Genomic DNA, 13,586 nt, shown 5'->3' with positions numbered 1-13,586 from the left:
AGTGATATAACTATTCTTTGTTGACACTTAGTCAGCGTGTAAAGCTGATACCAGATACTTCATGTTATGCGTGCTAAAGGAAATATAACTATGATCGAAGACTCGTAGACTTTTCTAGTAAATACACGTTGTGTCGTAATGTGTGTGTGTGTATTTGACGAAGTAATGCAATATATTTATAACCTTAGTAAGACAAATGTTGTACTGTTATTGCAATATCTGTATTTTTACTCAATAAAACGATTGCGCCATAAGTTATGTAAGGAAAAACTTTTTTCTAGATTTATCACCTAGAATTTTGTATGAAAAATTATAATACCAACGGACACTACGGTGCAAAGTTCAATGTTTCTTATTGCCACATGACTTATAAGTCATAAATATTAAATCTAAGTAAACAAGAAGACTCTTAAATATTTCGTCATATTATTGACAAATTTCGAATGATGATAATAAGTGCAAATTTTATGTAAATCTTTGGAGGTCAATTATTAACCAGGTCAGGTATTTTACTAAATTAAGATGTAACTCACTCGACATCGTGGGACTTTAACATTATATATTTTTACGGCATTTCACCTCTTCCATAATATCTATATTTTATAGAATAGTGTCATCTTTTTTGCGATTTTGTACTGTTACGATGGACATGTTTTATTCTTCTACGAGTGTTAAATTAAATACACTAGCTAAGTTTATAATTATTATTTAGCGCGTAAGTAGTAAAGGACATAAAAAACACTATTATTTTACGCGAGTAATATACATTTAAAGTGTTTAACATAAACACGAATTTATTATATATATTTTCGAGTGCTTTCCAGCTGTCATGGTCACCAAGAGTGTGTCACATTAAGTTGACAGATAACTAGATATAACTTTTAAAAAAATATTTCAATTTTTATTCACTCTTGTCAAAATAGTCAATATAAATATACCGGACGGATGGAAAACGTGTTGTAACAATCGACCTTTTGTAATGACTAAAAGACGATATCTTTATTCTCTAAAAATCTCTCAAAACCTTGAAATCGGAAACCATTCCCATAAAAGATTCTGCAACTTAATGAGCTATAGCCAGCTTGATTTGTTATATATCAAACTATGTTATTTCCTCTAAACACGCTGTGTTATTTCCACTAGACCCAATAAACTATTCGACAAACATCGAATGTCATCGAGTTCAAAATATTATATAACTCTGACGCAACGTGTTTTGGTGGGTAAGTGTGCCGGTTATTGGGGCCAGCCGATGGCACGGTATGACATAATCTGGCTTCCGCCGTTCGCTAGTGAAAGGCTTTAGAGGAAACATAAAGTCACTTGCAAAGTAACTGGTACTGCGAACGAGATTATGTTCGATATTCAAACATAAAGCCACTGGCGGTTGCAAAGTATCCGGTGCTTGTGAGCGAGATTTAGTGTGTTCGAAATTTAAATGACGTGTTTAAGTTTCAACTTTACGGTTGAAGAAGTAGAACATTAAGTTTTCGTCACTACCTTAGCAAGCACATATTTGATTCCCTGAGCCCTTTATAAATCTAATATCTAGAATTATTTTCCTAGAATCCTAAAACGGGATCTGATCCCAATACCTGCAGTTTATTACCAAACTTACGTTATAAATAATAACTAATGAATATACAAGTGTTTGCGAACAAATTACTAACCTAGGCACTGATTACCTGCGACGAGGAAATGTAATATTACAAAATCGTCTACGTAACTCGGTCAGTAATATAATTTATCGTAATTTAACAAACGTAATATCGTGCGCCTTCAAGCCCAACGTTATTCGCTTCGCTTAATACAATGTAATAATAATAGTTAGGTTAGTCGTAGTTCAAGACGTTTTGGAAAAAAATTTACCCGACCCACCTAAAACTTTTTATGATAAATCAATAATGCGGTAAATTACAACCGTGTATAACAAAAACCCTTTGTCTTAGTGGTGGTGTATAGGGAGGTCCTTGGTTCTATTCATGGGGTAACATTAACAGGTTGATGGGGTGAGATTCGAAATTTAGCACGAACTATGACTTCCATATGTCCAATACATATTTGACGTACCGGAGTAGGAGTTATCGTTTTTTGAATATTATCCATAGACTCAGGCTAAGCTAGTTGCCCTGGAGAATAATGTCATAGAAAGATGTTATGCTCCATACAATATTAAGGTTTTAGAACTTTAGGCAACTACAGTCAAAACCGTTTACGACGACATCGTTTAGAACAACATACCGGTTATATTGACAAAAATCCAAGCCTGAATTCTATTGTATTAGGTACTTAATAGCCACGTCATCGGCTGTTGCGACTATCGGTTCTTACGACCAAATATGCGTAGAACCTTCGATGTCCTTATAACAGTTTTACTGTAGTTCATTACGAAATATATTTGAAATAATAATATCGAGGTGCAAAATCTTATTTCATATTTAAATTTACTTTGGTCAAAACTATGTTCACGCTACAATAAAGTACAATCGTAGATTTCTGTATGGCATATACGTTTATTATAGAATGCTTCGATCCAATACATAGCATTCGGACTAAACAACTACAGAAAATAATGTTATAAAAGTAAATTTATTTCGTAATTACTTGCGTAGTATTTAAAAAACTCGATTTTTACGACCCAAAAAATATTTCAATTTAAATGAAGAGGTTTGTCTTCCGGTCTCGAGATGTCAATATCAATGTCGGACCTACTTTTCACTGTTATATAACTGACAAGTAGGTTATACGGAGCCAAATTAATAACACGCTACAAAAAATCTACAGAAAACAAGTTTGTAATTACTCGAATTTTGCTGCAATAATTAAATTGTAATTACAAGCTTCAACAAAATATATTTAGGTAATATATTATTCAAGGTCATATAGTATATATAAATATTATACAAAATAGGCGTTAGCTAGTGATTCTCGTGAAAAATTTCCATTTCACTATATGCGAAGTGTGGACTGTATAAAGCTTGATTTAAAAATTGGCCTAGTAGGTATTACAAATGAAAACTTAAGCAGTGCACGACATATATGCTTATAAAAATTGATGCGACTGTGACCTATCTGGACATTATCATCGTTTTGGATGGCAACGCACTTGCGAGCCTTCAGGAAGTGTGAGTGTCTATGCCGTGGTATCACTGAACATCAGGTGAGCCTCCCTACCGTTTGCCGGTGATTCGTGTAATATTTCATACATACTAAACAATTCGTTTTATATGTATTAAGAAAGATAGTAATGGTTATCTAAATCTCTTTGACCCTTGTAGATTCCGTGATATCTGTCTCAACAGAGTACCTGTTAGTCTTATTTGGTGCGAGGATTATAAAAAGTGATTCCGAGGGTATGTAATAGGCTCCCGTATACTCCATATTCAATTCAAAGATTAGTCGGAATAATAAAATAAAGTTATATAGTTCTATTTCAAATGTATCTTTATACATTTTGTACTTCCGTATTCAGTAAAAACACCATTTGTTTTTGTATACCTTAATTCATAATAATGGTTGGCTTATTTTTTATTTACATTCGTGTGTATTGTTAATGGTTTAACTTATTCTTATTTTTAGTTAAATAGAGCTGAACGGAAAATAAAATCGACGAAAAGTAATGGTACCGTCATAAAACCTACGATTTTTTTACTTATTATTATTCATTTATTTTTAACGCACAAACATACAGCATTTATAATATTTAATTCTGGCAGAATTTCCTCGCTGTTTTGTGATACTTACTCGTTGAACTAGGACAGCACCAGCTCTGAGGAGTAACGGAACTATCTACCAAGCGCCGCCTGAAATTTTTAATTAACACACGTACCGATTAACAACCCCACGACTCAAGCTCCAAAAGTAGTATTCCATACACAAAGCCCGTCCTATCCTCTAAAGGAACAAAAATCTAATATTATTTTCACATAGGTGATCTTTTCATTACAAGTCTGACTACCTATTGTCATTAAGAAATAATATGAATAAAAATGATGATGACAAATATAATCGTAAACCTTTTTGTGTGTTTAACAAAAATCTTTTATTGAAAATAATAAATTAAGAAAAGCTTTTTTATTTCTTGCGAAAGAACATAATCATAATCCTATTATAATTAGTTTAATTTGATTTGTACAAGTGCCAATTTTGTTCATGCTCTTATGAGAACAATAATATAGCTAATACAAATACGTGTTAGAACACAAATACATTCAATCTTTGTCGGTCAAATGCCCTGAAAACGTTACACTGTACGATAACATTATATTAACGATTAGATTTAGGAAGCAATTTCAAATCAATTTCAACAGATAATAACTATCTGATATTGTTATCAGATACTTCTAACTTTGGTAGATTTCTTTTAGAAACGTTTTAACCGGACAAGCTTTAAAGTGTTGATGGCTTTATAAAAATTCGTTCGTTCATCGTTTTCAAGAACATGGATGATTAGCGGATTTCCTAGGAGCATTTCGGTTTACTCGTACTTCCAGTCGTCCGGACATCAGCAACGCCGAGAAGTTTATAAGTGTGTTGCCGGGCTTTAGAGAACGCTCTTTTCTTGAAGTTGTATATATAATATACCATTACTGGATCCGCAAAAGGGTATAAATCTGAACCGTTCCCGTTTCATTCTGAGCGGCTGGGACTAGGTTGGACATATCTAACCTTTGATAAAATTATCGCATTAAAGGCACTTTAAATTGGGATGTTTCTTAAGTCTTTTGTTACAGCGCGTGTTCCTTCGCTCGCTAGTTTATATATATGTTATACTCGAAAACGACACAGCTATGTATTTCATGTTTTGGTATACTTGCCCAGGCTGCTGTTATCACAAATAACGACCCAATTTGTTATAATTCCTATTATAAACTTAAAATAATTATTTTTTACATACATATATATATTTCGTTCTATACAAGATCATTATAATAATCTTGTCAATGTCTGCTTGGTTCATGTATTGTTAAATTTGAGGCAACTTAAAATCAAAAGTATATAAATTTCAAATCATGAACTCAAGTTCATGTGATAAAGACGCATTTAATATGAATTATGGGATACATCCATCCATCCTTCGGGCGTTATCAGCATAGCGTGGGGTCGCCGCTGATAAGACTATCAGGGACCTCGTTTGTATCAGTTGCAGGACGAAATGCGAAGCTTTATATATTGTTATATTCAATTTAGTTTTAAACTACAACATTGTATTGTTATATTTATTCTCCTATTTGTAAATATATATGGGGCCAATTGGCAGAGATTACCTGTAAAGTGACCTTTATAAACATAGCTTAATTGCCAGGCAGACGCAAATTTTCTGACAAACATTTAAGATTTATAAAGCTGTTTCATTTCGTATTCTATACAAGAGTTTTTATACAGACGTATAGGATAATTTTAATACGTAGCTAATATATGATAAAAATTGTTTGGAATATGTTAATTTTATCTTGAATAATAATAGCGTCTTTCGAAACTTAGCGTAACTTTATTCGTAAGTTAGTTTAGTAAGAAAATAAATCGCTCAAAATCATCTGAGTTTCAATGTTACAATTATTGGATCCGAAAGCGAGAATTATCAAAATTATACGAATTCGTTATTCCGAGAAATAAATTTGAACAGCGCTTATCATTTAAAGAGCTCTTTCATTGGGCCGAGGTCATGTGTCAAAAGGTGCCCGATAACTTTATATCAATTATAAACCATCCGGAAATATAATATCAACATCGCAACCTACTTTTTTGACGATAAGAATAATGACTATTGAATGGTGCCAATGATTAAAGTTTAATAGCCGAGGTGATATGAATTTACTGCTCAAACTAATCGACACTACTGACTACCTAAGTGACTACTCTATAGTACTACGATATTAAATTATAATGTGATGATCTTTGAATATAAGAAATAGGCTCACAATCGTTAATGTTCTTAACTTGGCATCTTCATAAGTACCTTTGTATCTCGTACTATGTAATGATTTTGTTTTTTTTTATAGAACATAAGGCAAAGGTGCAGGAGGCTCACCTGATGTTAAGTGATTCCGCCGCCCATGGACACTCTCAATGCCAGAGGGCTCGCGCCTTTCTTGAAGGACCCTAAGTCGAATTAGTTCGTAAATACTTCTGTAACTCTTCTGCAGCACACGCTGCCTGAGTCAAGCGATAATTTACTATTATTTAAGTCATATTAAAAGGGTGATTAATTGATTTACAATCTAAAATTTAAATCAAATATACAGGCGCTGTAAAGATACTTTATAGTTAAGTTATGTAAATTATAAATGAGTTTTAACGTATAAACTAAAACTTCAACAACTAAAAGACGTAATAACTGAAGCTTGGAGCAATATACATAAGTATTATGACGAAATATTTTAAGGGTAAAGATTGCTTCATTTAAAATTATGTAAAACCAATTTCGTTTGCAAAAACAGCCCAGTATTCTTTCGAATCAAGCTTTTGGAAATTTATGTGTCGGTTTGAATAGCTCCACAGGAACATAACTTAGTTGAGACGTTTTATTTCTTTTCTTTTTGGGACCTTTGTTCTTAAATATGAGCCTAACAAAAAATTGAGGACCAAAATGATAGATGGTTTGTTTATTTGGGGCTCAGGGTTTTGCGATAGTTCGTGCCCGATGTGTTTTTTCGTACATGTTTATATACTGTTAGGTACGTGGCAACATTTCTACATAATATTCTCCCGCCGCACTTGTCTCGAGCGAATAGGAAGTGACCTATAGTAAGTTGTAAATTCTATTGCCATAAATGAAAGGAACAAAGAAAATATTAATAATAATAATTTATTTGATGAATTATGGTACATAACAGGCAAGAAAGAAACATAAATAAAAATACAACTTTAAATGGGTCCAAATTTTGAACATCAACAATGATTTTCAGTGGGTCCATACAATTTCATCAAATGCTTGCACTTATATCCTAAATCCAGCAAATTATTAGGTTCATGATTGCAATAAATATAATTTGAATAAATAATTAAAGAGAAAGATCAATAATTACGTTGCAAAAGATTTGGAATAATTAAGTTTGTTCATATATTGTATACACACTTTTCTTGGAGAAATATGAACAACGGAAGTTTATATATCCGGAATTAGGAATGAATGAACAAAATATTTGTAACAGTTTATGCGTCCGTTCAAACAAAAATACATAAATAAGTTTAAACTTACAAAAAAGCTACAAATTTATACTATTCAGCTATATTATATAATGTTAATGTCCAGTTTTCAACTAATAACTGGAAGAAACAGGTATGGTAAGAAAACCTTGGGTTATTAAATCGTTAAATATTATTTATACTTCTCACGTAGGTTACTTAAACGGTTCAGTAAAATAATTACACTTACACTTAGAGCAAAGGATGTGGGTGATTTTATATCTGAGACCAGACTGCAGTGTTTTACGGCTCTATAACCCATTGAACCTCGTAAAGTGGTGTTTGCGGTCAGGAAAAATTACTGGTGCATAAAATAAAATGTATTTTAAGGACTCGACCGATTGTTTATAGAGCTGGTTGGAGCTGGTATATCGTTCTTCTAGAAGTTACGGAGTACCCACAAAGTTACTACAGGGTTTCGACGTCGTTTAAGAACTTATACAAATATTTGTGTTTTGCTAACAATTTTCTTTCAAGTCAAATGAATTAAGATCAAAATTAGTGTTGACATCCACTATAAAACCATTCCTTCTACCCAAACATTGAAGTATAGGAGAAAAGGAGGGATCGTACATTTCATTTGCAAAGGCTTTACAGAACCTTTTATCTTTAACTCTGAGTTAAATGGCTTGTAATCATTGAATTCTACTCTGAAATTCCCTAGTGGTCTATCATAATACTACCTAATATTGAAATTCTATTAAATATTTTGTAATATAATTATATATTTAGATATTATTGACCAGTATTTAATTAGAATTTTAAGATACTAAGTCATTGCCAACCAGTTTAAATGGGTTCATTATACAGTATGATTATGTATATTGTTATTGATTATTTGGTTGACGTATCCCTTTCTATATTTGATTGGCGTTGCGAACCTTGGAAAGGTATTGGCTAAATTCCTTGTAAATTTTGTCATTTTAAAAATGTCTTATATAATAATATTTTTGGGGTTTTTGCGGATAATGTTTCTAGATGTTCATTAATTATATCTTAAATTTGCTTAAGTATGCTACTTCTGCCAAAGGATAATATGAGGGACGGCTTCACTACCTATATGTTTTTCAAAGACGACTCTTAGGTCCAACAGTTAGTATATATTTTCACTCGGATGCGAACCTTGTCAAATGAGAAGTAACTTATTTCTTGATATTTTCTAAAGTTATATGAATAACAATTAAATTAAATTTCAATACACGAGTTCCTTCTTCATAGTTATTATTAGTTATTAGGTTAACAAGATTAATTAATTATAACAGGAAAACCACTCGTTCATAAAAAATACAAGAATGATAATATTTGCCTTCATTACAATAAAATAAATACAATGAATACTGATCTAGTATTGTTTATTGACCTATTTAAAAAGGGGAGGTTCTAATTCGTTAGAATTATTTAATTTGCTCGAAGACGCCTGGACCTTCGAGAATCACAAAAGCCAACAAACGTTTTACATCTCAGGTTAGTTTAGCAAATTTAGTTAACAGGACGAGTCAAGCTCAACATCTACCGATCCAACACAAAGACCGTGATGCTGTATAGTTGCGAAACGTGGAGCAACACACATCAACTCCAGGTCTTTGTGAACTGCTGCCTTCGTCAAATCCGTATAATATTCGGTTCTGAGAGAATCTTTAATCATCAGCTATGGGAGCTATGCAATGAGGTGCCAAGCCTTCCTATGCCAGCTGCAGCCAGCTGGAAATTAAAAGAGCTGCCTGGAATCGATCAAGCTAATTTTCTACGCTGGATGCCCTCTGCTCCTCCTGGGGAACATAGGTGCATAAGTCAAAAGAAGTACGTCAGTTTGTTTCTTTGGTTTAAAACTTACATTACTTAATTATATACTTCTTTGTGTTTCCTTAATGACTTGGTTAAGATAATTTCATGCAGTCATCTGCACAACCATCTTACACCGGCACTGCTGCTAATCGGCTTTCCTCATAAAGAAAGTAAAGATCTGATGATGAAGAAAACGAGAATGTGATTGTTCTTTTAATATTACATTTAGCTATGTAGTTAAGTGGGTGAATAGTGCATTTCGAAGACAATTTGGTGTCAATCTCAGAGTTCTTCATTAAAATAGATATGGTAGTTTTAGACTCACACTCAGTTAATACAGACATTTTGAATCAGACTAAAAATAAACAGTAAATACGAGATGTTTTAAACGGAAAAGCCAGCTGAATACAAAACATTAAGTATTTATTAGTCCAGAACAACTACTGCCATATAGTACATACCCTTATATAGTAACTGGTAGTGAATTGTTTCCATAAATACATACATTCATTATACAGTGGTCATTCTTAATTATTATTTCTTTACGAGTCCTTGAATAAAGATCATATTGTTGACTTGTAACAATGTACGATCGACATCAGTAAACCAAATTATAGTTAGGTTATTCCTTGTTGACACTTTACATCAAATTCATATCAGCGACAGTACTCTGTAAACCCCTATGACGACAGTGGTACCCATACCTTTATCGTATGCATGTTATGTATCTCTCTCAATATCTTTAGCGTTGATGTTGCAACTTTGGAATCGTGCATTGCAAAAATTTAACATTAAATATGAGAATCGCTAATGAGTGTTACCTACAGACTAAAACTGTGACAACCCTTAGTTTTCTTCGGCTTATTTTAGCCTCAGAGTTCTTTGTCTGTTTCGAAATCATTAGTTTCTTCTTATAGCCTAGTAAGTGATCACACTTCTATGCCGGTTTCCTCACGATATTTTCGTTCACTGTACGAGCAAGTGTGAAAATTGGTCTAGCCTTCGACTTCAGGGACTTCATCATAAAAATAACGTAGTCGATTATATACAAGGTAAACTAAAAAGATATAACGACACACACTCCACTTCGTTGCCTGTGAGAAGTCCAGGGCTAGCGATACATGAATTTTGTCACTACCTAGATGTCATACATAAAGTTTTAATTATTCGTTAGCTTTTAGTAAGCAAATATTTTTACTGCAACAACAATTATAATTGCAATAAAAGTTATGGTTATTTATTTATAAAGAAAACATACAGCTGATACTAAAACATTAATATTCAATTAATTAAACATTAATATTTAAAATAAAAGACAGTTAGTAAAATATAGAGTTTCATTTCGAGTTTAAGAGTAGAACTAAATTTAAATTAACAGTTAAAAGGCTACACAAGTTATGAAACGTTATCGATCCAAGTCATCTGCCTAGCTATTTGATCAACTGGCTGAATATCTTTCAGGCCGCTAGTTAAACGGCGCTGTTTAGTTAAGAGGCTAAGCCGTTGATTAAACAGCTAATTAAGCTGAGACATATACATGATAATAGAACAAGTATACAAATATATTTAATACATATAAGTGATGATACAACTTTAGAGAGATAATAATTGTTAAAAAGTGTTGCTACAACTGATTTTAATTTAATTAATAGAAAATAATATGAATCTTCTAACTTTTATAGACTCAACAACGTGATAACATTGTTGCAATTGCATAGAAACATACATAACAAGGTAATTGTGACATTGATGGATTACTGTAATAATTTATTTCTACACGTCCTAATGTGTTTATTACTATAAAAAATAATATAACACGATTATATTATTACAATATGTTAGCAAATTATTTGTCTTAATTATGTACGCATATATTATATAAACGCACTTCAACTAAACTATTGTAAAGTGTTACCGACAGACACACGTATAGCTTTTGACATAGACAAAACAATGCTTTAATTAAAAGAGTTTATTTTTGGCTGGAAAGCTAGTGTTAAGATTAGTACCATATAAACTACTGGGAAATGAATATTGACATGAATATTATATAAAAACCAAATTATTCCTTCTATCTTTATAATTTTAAAGTTTTCTAATTACCCAAACATTTAGGCATGTTCGTATATGTACCATGTCCGCATATTTATAAAATAGTCATAATACACACTTTTCTACGCAATCTGCAATACGCATAAAATATATAAACGAAAAGCAAAAATGTTTTGAAAACATCGGCGTTTGAAAAACAAACTGAATTTCTTATCACCCACCCTACTTTTAATTCATATCTGAACAGGAGATTAGTGTGGTTTGGGTCAAGCCATGTCACAAAATACGATAAACATAATATTATACATACAAACACGGATCGATGTCTGTACATACAAGAACTAAGGAAACATTACGCTGTTTAAGTGCTGTGTATATTTCGAATACGAATTCTGTGCGGGGAATACGGTTTTTTTTCCGAATCCTTGCAGACATATAACGCAGAAGTTGGACTATTTATATATTCAAAAATCTCAGTGAATTTTGAAACTAGTAATTTTACTAATAATTTGATGATTAGTGAGTGATGAATCCCTGAAGGATTCGAACGCTATGCACCTGAATTTCGTAAATGTACGTATACTCACTCGTTTGATGTGTTGACGTCCTAGATCACGTCACGTTAATTTAAAAAAAAGACGTTATATGCTCCCATATTAAAATATAATTAACGGTCTAATATAGGTAACTAGACTAGCCTAAGTAGCATTTTGCAGCGATAAGGTCCACAAATATTAATATTCAAAGGAAAATCTCCATTTTACTCCTATGCTATACCAATGACGCAAATGAGTTTGCAATCTAAAAGTTATTTTCACAAAGTCAGATCGAATTACTAGTGAAATATATGTAGGTGGCGTCGCAATTTCATAGTTTTATATATATAGGATTAAAATTGTATTTAGGTTATATGTAAAGTAGTATTATTACATAGACAATTGATAACATATAGCTATCACAACTATACTGGTTGATGACCGCATAGGTATAGAAAAAATCACGTTTGTTTTTACGTTCAACCTTCACGGAGTTTTGTGCTATTTTGTAAAGTATACGTAATCTGCCACTAGATGCACAAGGGGCATTCATAATTCTATCAAAATTATAACAGATTGTAAATAATTTTCTAAAAAACTTCAAATAACTAACGTTATTATGAACTGCTCACCGAAATTTATTCAATTATATATTTTCTTTTGTTTATAAAGTTTACAATTGTCCTTAACATTCTTTCTCACTTGCAAAACCTACGCGAGATTTCTGCCAATTAATTTTATAACAATACTTAGAAATAGATAAGCATAAAAACTTCACAAATGCCGACACACCGCCAAATGCAACTATGGATAAATTCTTTATCTAATTATACATATTAAGGGCATTAAATATTAATCTACCCCAAAACAATATATTTCAGACAATGGAATGGCTTTAAACTATTTAATAGTGAATAAATATGGGACGGGACTAAAACCTCTTTTACCGCTGACCGCCTTAAATGAAACTTTAGTTATTGTAATCTGTGGTGCAGTTATTTAGTCGTTCAATTACAGATTTGGTATATTTAGAAAATTATCGCTAATACAATTGACACCTTTTAAAAAGTTTTTCAGTGTCATCAGTTCAGTGCTTCTCAAAATCGATTGATAGGGCATTAAAATTCAGAGTATTTTATATATGTGTGAAAGTAGAGTTTTTGCCGCGCACTACCGCTATGTCAAGAAAAGAGAATAACAATTCCTACCAGGCCGGCAACAACTTGCGAGCCTTCTGGCAAAGTTGGTGTCCATGTTCTATGTATCACTTACTTTCCGATGCGCCTCCTGGCTATATAAATTAAATATAAGCCTTAGCCGCATTATATGAGGTACATCAGAAGAAAGGAACTAAAGACGAAAAACTCCAATAACAAATTGTTTTCAGCGCCATCTTTCAAACTACAATTACTATTTGTATGAATACTTGGTTATTTTACAATACTTGTTTGAATATAAGATTTTAAGATGGGTGTAGGTAAATCACCGCCACTTCAATCAATTGTTAACGCAGCGCATACCACAATCAATGAATTCTGTAACAAAACCTGAAGACAAGTCATAATGTAAGCAAGTGCAATCATTAGGTAATTGAAAAAATATCTATTGTAGACTTCGATTACAAATACAATAAAAAAATAAATATCTTGACAATATAAATATTAACGTGCTTATTTATATGGATGACGATTTGATCCACTATAAATAGGTATTTTTAAGTGAAACATCTTTATCGGCGATGTTTATCGAAAAAAAATTACCGTCACATTTTTGGGTTACACGTCACATTTTTCCGTTACGTGCCATCTTTTTCTTGACCCTACTACGGTAGATTCGAAGCCATTTATAACAAAAATATATACTAACGATAAGAATGATAGTAATAATAATAATAGATTTATTATTACAATTAATAAAATTCTGTAATAATCTTAGTAGTAATAAGGTAAAATGAAATTGTATTATTTGTATTCATGTCTATGATAATAAAAGCCTTTTGTTAAACTTTATCTAATTTTATTATAT

This window comes from Pieris brassicae, chromosome 1 (assembly GCF_905147105.1).
Source record: "Pieris brassicae chromosome 1, ilPieBrab1.1, whole genome shotgun sequence".
Classification (NCBI taxonomy): Eukaryota; Metazoa; Arthropoda; class Insecta; order Lepidoptera; family Pieridae; genus Pieris; species Pieris brassicae.
This window is presented reverse-complemented; position numbering follows the sequence as displayed.